Source organism: Patella vulgata, chromosome 3 (assembly GCF_932274485.2).
Source record: "Patella vulgata chromosome 3, xgPatVulg1.2, whole genome shotgun sequence".
Classification (NCBI taxonomy): Eukaryota; Metazoa; Mollusca; class Gastropoda; family Patellidae; genus Patella; species Patella vulgata.
In genome coordinates, this window is record NC_065881.2 from 15,219,515 (window position 1) to 15,229,870 (window position 10,356).

The following is a 10,356-nucleotide window of genomic DNA, read 5'->3' on the forward strand; positions in this document are numbered from 1 at the left end:
GCGGCACTACGGCCTACTCTTATATCGAATTCCAACTGCCAAGGGATCTTTTACGTGCACGCCAATGTGTACACGGGACCTCGGTTTTTCGTCCCATCCGAACGACTAGACAGCCTTCCTTGTCAGCCCCTCCGTCCTGCATCACTGACAAGGGAGAACCACGCCGGAAAATATGTAACAGGAACAACAATACTTTTTGGTATATGTTTTACGTCAAAGTAGATAAGCATTATAGTCTACATTACAACACTTAAAATTAATATGTCTTTCCATCACTCTGACTCCATCCGCAGATCGAGGTAGCTGATGAAAAATTTGCATCTCTGCTCTCTCACTCTCAAATGGTTGTCTAAGAATCAAAATGGTGGTCTGAAGAATGCAAGTGGTGACTGGTGTCTCGTGTCTGGTGTCCGATAATTCGAACCTTGGTTTTGCTCTTTTATAGGTGCCAACATCCCTAATTTCTTACGTCATAGACTGATAACAGCTAAATACCAAATGTGGAATTGATATGCTTCATGCCCTGCCTACGGGCAAGGATTAGTACCCAATTTGGTCAACAAATATGACAAAAAAAATGTAAATGACCAACATGTTTACTAATCTATAGATCAGTTAACTATCAAAATAACCAACATTCTTTACTATATTTTTTAATTATGAATTTAGAATTAATAATTTATAAACATATTTTTACAGTCATCATTTAGTTACAATTCCTTAAGCTTATTTTCATACATCTTAAAAACACAACAAAGGTGTTATGCTCGAAAACGACAAAGGAACGTTGTGCTATTGTGTAAAGACACGTGATTTTTTTCATATTAATTGTGTTGTTTCATTGTGTTTAATCACTATATGTCACTCAAGGATTATATTTATATATTATTACCAAATTCAAGAATGAATTTTGTCATCTTGTCAGTTACCAAGGCTGACACTACGGGTTTTGTAAAATATATTTGTAATAAAATCGTTCATCTCAATTACGTATATGAAATGAAATAAAATGAAATGAAATGAAATGGGGTTTAACGTCCTACTGTGCATACTGATACAAGGAAACGAAATGGGGTTTATCGTCCCACATTTGTGGTATATGTATCCGATTGCCATTAAAAAAGATAAATTTGTTATCCCATAAATAGTGCAGTGTGTTATTTGTTGAAAATGTTTCCATTTATCCATGGAGCAGTTGTGCAAGGGAATATTATTCCAGGAACGAACGACCCCTTCAACACTAGTGTGTAAGCTTTAGATAGTATCAGATACTCGATGCGGAGAGATGACAGGGGTGTAAGAAAATATTGTACCAGGAACCATAAGGTTAGGTCTAATGTAATGTTTGATCAAGAATATCTCAATTTCCTTTCCTAGTAGGCAAAACGAGATATTTTGTGGATATTGCGAAATATCACTGGTTGAACGACATGATGTTTTACATGTTGGTCATGTTGCGCGTGTACTCGCTATTGCTCACATTTGCCGAATTCGTCCATTAGATTATGTTTATGATTCAGTGTACGTGTTTGTATCAGATTAAAACCAGATGTAATTATTAAATTGTTTCACTGGTATTTACCAATAGTAATTGAAGCTGGAATACACGGGGACGCCATTCAATGGAAGATGATTACAGTTTATCAGTGACGGGATCTAGAGAGACTCTCGGCTAAACTCTTAATCCCCCATTCTCAGGACTGGGGGAAGGTAAAAGCCAAGTTTGGTGACGGATGTTTAAGACTACAGTATGTGTAAGAAAGGCTTATATAAATATTATGACTATATATTATACTGTGTATATCTGGTGCATGACTATATTATACTGTTTATAGACTGTGTGTATCTGGTGTATGGTTATATTATACTGTGTATATCTGGTGTATGACTATATATTATACAGTTTATAGACTGTGTGTTTTTGGTGTATGGTTATATTATACTGTGTATATCTGATGTATGACTATATTATACTGTGTATAGATGGTGTATGACTATATTATACTGTGTATATCTGGTGTATGGCTATATTATACTTGTATTTCTGGTGTATGGCTATATTATACTGTGTATACCTGATGTATGACTATAGTATATATGGTGTATACTGTGTATATATGGTATACGACTATATTATACTGTGTATATCTGGCGTATGACTATAGTAATACTGTGTATATCTGGTGTATGGTTATATTACACTGTGTATATCTGGTGTATGACTTTAATATAATGTGTATATCTGGTGTTTGGCTATAATATACTGTGTATATCTGGTGTATGACTTTAGTATACTGTGTATATCTGGTGTATGGCTATATTATATTGTGTATACCTGGTGTATGACTATAGTATACTGTGTATATATGGTGTATGGCTATATTATACAATTTATATCTTGTGTATGACTATATTATACAATGTATATCTTGTGTATGACTATATTATACTATGTTTATATGGCCCCAAGTTCACAAAGCATTCTCAGACTTAAGTTAAGAATTTACTCAACTTTCAATTACTGTTTATGAGAAATATCTTTGGCCCAGAAACACAAAACTTTGTACATAGTTTCTTATTGCTGTATTTGGTACATTAAAACAACACACGTTTTATAAAGTTCTATATTTTAGTTAAAATAAGACGAACAATTTTGAGTAAATTCTCAACTTAAGTCTGAGAATGCTTTGTGAACCCGGAACCTGGTGCATGACTATATACTGTGTATATCTGGTGCATGGCTACATTATACTGTGTATATCTGGTGTGTGACTATATTATATTGTGTATACCTGGTGCATGACTATATTATACTGTGTATATCTGGTGCATGGCTATGTTATATTGTGTATATATAATGTATGACTATAAATGTATACTATGTATATATTTTGTTGTTGATTATTACACGAAAAATATATGTTTGTCGCTTTCTTGATTTATACAAATTATATGGGTTGGGACTTGTTCACTAACCAGGAGGTTCGGGGTCAATTCTAATATAGGTTTTTACATTGAAGAAATTTGAAGATCCAAGATGGCCGCCATTTGGAGAAAGTGATACCTATCTAAAATTGCTAAATGGGTTTTTACATTGCAGAAATATGAAGAAACAAGATGGCCGCCATAATATATTTACAAGAAGTGGTGCTTGTCAAAATTTGGTAAATATAGGTTTTTACATTACGGAAATATGAAGATCCAAGATGGCCGCCATTTGGAGGAAGTGTTACACTTTCGGAAGACTTATTCTATGTCCTGGCAGCTAACCCTTCAAGGTCACACTGTCGTGTGTCTTGGTAGGCATTCACGTTAGTTGTGCAACAAAACTTCAAACCCTTTTTTGTTTGTTGGTTTATATATATGTTACAATGATGCTACAACATAAAAACATCAACTGTTCCATAGGTATTTTAACGTTACACACGATTAAAACTTATGATGTCTACCCTGACTATTTCACAATACTGTCTCCCGGGAAAAACACGCTGGTCTAATTTATATAAAAAGGTTAGTGGCGTCAACTATACGGGCGGATCCTTGACCTTATTTGGGTAAGTGTTTCATTGGAGCACCCTATGTTTACAAAATTGGTCCAATCAGTACCCCGGATATCATTTTTAACGAACCTTGACACAACAGTAGCCCTCCAGAAATAACTGGTGGCAGGAACCGTGAGTCCGTCTAAGAAAGTTGATGGAATCCTGCAAAGGTAGCCTGCATAGTATACCAGATGTGGTGCCTATGAAAGCCAAGACGGCGGGTAGCATCTAAAAAAGCGGCTCTTTATTCCGGATCGTCCACATCAAGTTTTTAAGCTGCGGAACTGTTACCATTCTCGTGCCGCTTAAACGTTATACGGTCTAAGACTAGTAATTATTTCCCCTTATTTCATGATGGAATGTAGTTCGAATTATAAATAGACAATTTTTCTCTTATTTTTTCTTCTCTCCTCTTCATGCATTGACTTTTTAATCTAGAACTGGAGAAAGGGGATCAAATTTGCAATTCCATAGCAGTTTTAGGAAATACTGATGATATTGCAGTGAAGAGATAGGGGTGTAAAGCGTCTTTCTGCAGAGCAATCATCGTGTCGGAAGTGAGATTTTCACCCCAGTCAACAACAAATCCCCGTAGCAAAAAATCTAAACGGTCACCCCCCCTACAAAATTATGATGAGGGCATTGCCAAATGCGGTCCCCGGTTTTACGCAAGTCCTGTAAGAAAGGGTCGTGGGGCTCTACTCGTTCAATGTCGGGTAAACAAAGAGGTTTATATCATAGGAATAACAATATAAATAAAAAACTCTATCTTGGTAAAAAAAAACATCTTTTATTAACGCCCTATCGGGGTACGAAATGATATATACAACGCCTTCTTATATCTAAAAGTCGGGGTTCTCTATGTATACATATCAACAACGTTTTTTTTCCAGGGGAGATTTACATGAATCTGTCGTAGGTGAATTTAGCCAAGGCAATTATAATGTATACACCGATATTCAGTGGATTAATCGCCATACCTGAAATTAAAATTTAAATGGAATCAGTATTGTGACGCATTTTGTCTCGAGTATTCCAGTCAATATTCTCTTTGTAATGAAATGTGTCTAACGTCCTACTGTTCTGCTAAGTAATATAAACAGTAGTTATATAAACAGTTTAAGTTATATAAACAGTATACGTTATATAAACAGTATAATATTATTAATATTATAAGCACTATAAACAGTAGTTATATAAACAGTAGTTATATAAACAGTGTGCGTTATATAAACAGTATAAGTTATATAAACTGTATACCATATGCGTTATATAAAATAGTGATGTAAACAATATAAGTTATATACATGTAAGCAGTATACGTTGTATAACAATATAAAATTATTAATATTATAAGTACTATAAACGTAAAGCGAAAATATATAGCCATGCGAGTTCCTCAAATACTTGGGGATGGGGATGGGGTGGTATAGGGTAGTTTAGAGGTATTCAGTGTATACTGTCTCGTGCACCAAATCCATTATTACTCAAAGGCATCCTGCTCTATTTGATATTACGATTGGTTTAAATACATGTACTACTCAACAACCAATGAAATACCGTCTAAGGTGGTCGAGAGGGATTCAGCAATCTATGTAGTTCTGCCTCTTGATTAACTTATAAACAAGTCCTGGTGGTTAAACGATGCTTGGTTGGCAATTTGTCTACTCAGCCCAAGGTCTGCGTCACTTTATATTCGGACGACGCACTGATAAGGCATGCACAATGTGAGGACAGCTGACAAGCGTCAACCAAACGGAAGTACTGTCTCGCCACTTGTTACGCTGTGTTACGCTACGCCACTGTGACGTCACCACAAATCATTCCACGTGCTATGTCTGTTCCCCAATCCCATATAAATAAAACAATAATGTGACGATAATGCCCGTCCGTGTGATACTGGCTTTAGAAACAGTTCCATCTAGGCCTGCAGCCAAAATTTCTAACGTGAACTTCCGCTACATGGTCCTGCCTACAAAACAAACTGTACATTATTTGAAAGCTTATAACTCGATTTAGGGCCAGATGAAAATTGTGATAATTGTCAAGTAAATTCTATATTTATACTTATAATTGCAAAGTTGACATAAAATTAAATATTGGCGATAACACCCAATGCTTTCATTTTCGGCAAAGAATATGGTATTGGTTAAATTTTGATTTAAACCAAAATGCAGAAAACATACAGAATTTTGGAAATCCACTATGGGTAAATGGGAGTTATCTCCCATATGATTGACAATTATCACTTGTCTACTATACCATCCTCGGTGGAAGTGGACGTAAAACTCCAGGAACGAACAACAATTGTCACAATTTTCATCTGGCCCTAAATCGAGTTACTACAAACATTTTGCTTGGAACTCTCTGGATTTGTGTTCCTGGTGTTATAGGCTTTTCAAAAATGTATAGTTTGTTTTGTAGGGAGGACCTTGTAGCGGAAATGTGTTTCTAAAAGCAAGCTAGAACTTTTGGCTGCAGGCCTAATCTACTTACCGCCACACGTTTCATCATAAGTGGGTTGAAATTGGTCCAGTAATTGTGTTTGAACACTTTCCTTGAAACTTTGAGAACAAGTTGATATTTCGCTATTAACACAGGCGAAATATGTCGTGAAAATCCTGGAAAACAAAGTTGTAAGGACAAACATAAATTGATAATCAATTTTAGGGCCGAACTGAAAATCCCACATACTGAACTTGGAGGAGTGGAGTGGGTGTGGTTCCCTCCATTTTGCCAACACCAGCCGGGTTATTTAAGACGGACATATTCCATGCACAGTGTAATGTGATGCAAATATTTGCGATGCAAATATGGAGAACAATCCAAAATGCATCTCCAGGAGAAGCATTGGCAATGGCAAACATTATAGCAAAGTATCTTCGATGCAGATATGGAGAACCATTTTAAACCAAAATGCATCTTCGGGAAGAGCAATGGCAAACATAATAGCAAAGTATCTCTGAGTTTGGTGGCTGGGTGGTTTAACGTGTGCGCTGTAGATCGTAAGTTCTGCCATTGAGACAAGTGGTAGTGTCGCCCTCCTGCCTCGCGGGTTTTCTCCAGGTCCTCCAGGTCCTCCGGTTACCTTCCACTGCTACAGACCCCTACGTGCAAGTGAGTTATTGAAATTAAATTGAAACATGGTAGTCCAGAAATGACCTAGTTTGTATCAAAAGAGTGTGCCATGTATAGTCGTTACAATTTTCCAGAACTTTCCAACTTTTTCTAGACCGCCCATCTCCCCCAGCCCACAACCTTCCAACCGTTTCCAGAAATTTATATTGTTTCTAGACGTTTCCAAATGAGGATTCTAGAAATTGCGATCGCCTAAAACGGTAATAAACGATAGATTTCGTCACACGTAAGGTTACCAAGTTCGACAGGTGCCCTAATTCAATAGACTAAAACATTCATAGGATCATGATGTTTAATTTGATGCCACATGTGGGAGCCCGGAGCCCAAATTTGCCCAGGGCCCAAATTCAATGGCCTAAAACATTGACGGAGTCATGCTAGTTAATTTGATACCATATATATGCTGGGGTGGAGAACAGCGACGAAGCGTTATTCACCCGTTGCCAAGGCCCAATTCGCCCAGGGCACAACTTCGATGGCCTGAAACATTCACGGTCTCATGCTGGTTAAATTGATACATATGTAGATATATAGGACAACATTCTTAATTTATATAATAAAATGATTGTAAAATAAGAAAAGGGCTTACTGCACAGTGAGGCCGAATGAGTTCTATATGTTACATTATGCTATGGATATCTAGATACTAAATAAGATACTAAAAGGAGGTAGTTAATTATGAAAGACCAAAGGGGGCAATATTTATGATTTTCGTTTCTGCATTCCTGTTTGAAAATATTTATTTAGGAAAGAAATGTTTGAAACAGGAAATTAACATTATGAAATAATTTAAAGAAATAATTAGAGTGTAGAAACAAAAATCAATAATATTGTCCCATATGGTCTTCCATAGGTTAAACCCAATTTTCCCGTACCCGCACAGTTTTTTAATTTCTTCATCCGTAGTCGGGGCATCACTCATACTAGGTATTGGACAAGTAGTTGCAAGTGATTCCATAGTGCATGATTCAGAATTTGTTGTCCATAATACTATAAAATAAATCAAGATTACAATTTTACACAATTTTTAACACCTTGACAATCGCGGGGCGGGAGGGGCGGGGCGGGAGGGGGTAGATTTTTGAAAATAAAACAATTTATCGCTGCTTGTTTGATTTGAGTCTATCTGTCCGTTGGTCCGTCCGTCGTCAGCAATAACTTGGAAGGTTACAGAGACTAGAGTTTGAGAGTGATTTCTATGAAATTTCAACCATATTAATTGTCATTGTTCGCAACTGCTAGTATACAATTTTATACATCTCGACAGTTGCCCCATGGTGGAAGGAATCCAGATTTCAAAAGCGTTATTAATGGCTTTTTGATTTGGTTCAAAATTAAAATGAATTTTATTTGTTTTAACAAATAAAATTCATTTTAAGTTTGAATTAAAATATGTCTTAGTTCAAGAGTTTATGTTCGGGGTAGGTATAAAAAGGGTTTATGTTCGGGATAGATAGAGCCAGAGTTTATGTCAGGGGTAGATACAGCAAGAGTTTATGTCCGGAGCAAGAGTTTATGTTCGGGGTAGATATAACAAGAGTTTATGTCCGGGGTAAATACAGCAAGAGTTTATGCCTGGGGTAAATACAGCAAGAGTTTATGTTCGGGATAGATAGAGCAAGAGTTTATGTCCGGGGTAGATAAAGCAAGAGTTTATATCTGGGGTAGATACAGCAAGAGTTTATGTTCGGGGTATATACAGCAAGAGTTTATGTCCGGAGTTGATAGAGCAAGAGTTTATATCCCGGGTGGATAGAGTAAGGGTTTGTTTGTCCGGGGTAGATAGAGCAAGTGTTTATATCTGGGGTAGATACAGCAAGAGTTTATGTCCGGGGGTAGAAACAGTAAGAGTGGGTAGATACAGCTATTGTTGAGATATAACCGATTGTGGAGCTGTGGTAGCTCTGTGATTAAGGCAGTGGCATACTAACCACGAAGGTAGATGCAGCGCTAGAGATATAACAGATTCTATATTCAACTGTCGACCAAGTAAGTAAAAAGGAAGAAATTAAATGAAATGGGGTTTAACGTCCTACTGAGCTAATGAAGTTGGCATATACAACATGCAGTGTGCTATGAGAGTAATTTTGTCCGGAAAGTGTCTTACTCAGTCTTCCGAAACGTACGTTTATTCGTATAAGGTTTGTCACGCAACACTAATCGCAATAACACTCCAGATCAACCCAAACCAATATTAATGGAGTCGCTGTGGCTCAGTGAGTAAGAAGCTGACTCAATCATCAGGAGGTCTCGGGTTCGTTCCCGGGGTTGGTCGAGAAAATTCTCCGAGATAAACCAGTGTGGTCTCTCTTGGCAATGGTGCAGGACGCCGGGCCTTCAAAGGAACAGTGTCTAGGTTTTGGAATTAGATAGACGGGTATAGACTTTATTGGCAGCTGAAATTCGATATAAGAGTGTACTGACGTTGTCCATGTAAAATTTCATAGTATGTTGTATAGTGAATGCCTTTTATAATTGGCCCGTTTGGTGTAGGGGGTTGGATGGTCTAGCGGCTTAACGCGTGTGCGTGAAATCACAAGGTTTTCTCCGGTCTCTCTCTCTCTCTCTTTCTCTCTCTCTCTCTCCGTTTGGTGCAGAACATTTCAATTTCTGACTAATTTACTCGCCGGACGACAGCCACAAAGGTCTAGCTAAATCAAAGACAATTAAATATTTAGTTATAAAATTCATAATATCTAACCTGTTGCAAATACAACAGCAACTAAAATAAGTCTTGAAAGCATTTTAAACATCTGATGGACTGATCAGTATAGAGCCTGTAGTTCACTTGTGAGTTGTCGGGCTTCTACTGACGGGGTGTGTATGTATGGGGCGTTGACCTTTATCTAAGTAACCATACAAATCTTATTATTATATTCGCTATCCTATCCAATGAAATTGACTCATCTTGCACACATTGTCCGGCTTCTACCAACCGAGTTTGTAATATGGGACGTTGTTCTTGGTGTAAGTAAACATTCCGACCCTATTTATAATGGTCATCTGACCAATAGAGCGGATTCATGTTGCTAGAAATGGTTCCACTACTGATGTCTTCCGTCTTGCCCCAGCCAAAGTAGTGGATCGTTATAAGGCCTACCTTGACTTCAAAAATTTACTGGCCTATAATTCCCCCAATTACACTGACCCAGAACTGTACTGTACATAGCTTAACATATATTACACTAATTCCAATTGAAATAAAGGTGAAACCTAACTGCACAATTATATGATTTGATTAAACCCAACTGCTGTGCGAAATTTCTATTCATTTTAAAATGACCGCTGAAACAGAATCACGTGATTTCACGGCACCCGAAAAAACAGAACCAGCAGTTGCCAGACAAGATTGCAAGAGATGGATAGAGAACAACATAATCCAGGAAGTTATCGTCTGAAATGCGCGAATATGGAAATGGACTGAGATATTGGGGATATTAAGATATATTTTAAGTTGCATCAAAATCGGTTAAAAATTTATGACTTCTAGAGAGTTCACAACCTTGGTATTACATACTTTTATACTATTTGCGTAGAATGAGCGGCCATTTTCAAACACAACCGTCATTAGGTTGTAACGGTGATACATTTAAACGCTTTTAAAAAATCGGATAAAAATTGTGACCTCCAGGGGGTCCACAAGCAACAAACGTGATTTTTCATACAACTAGGGGCC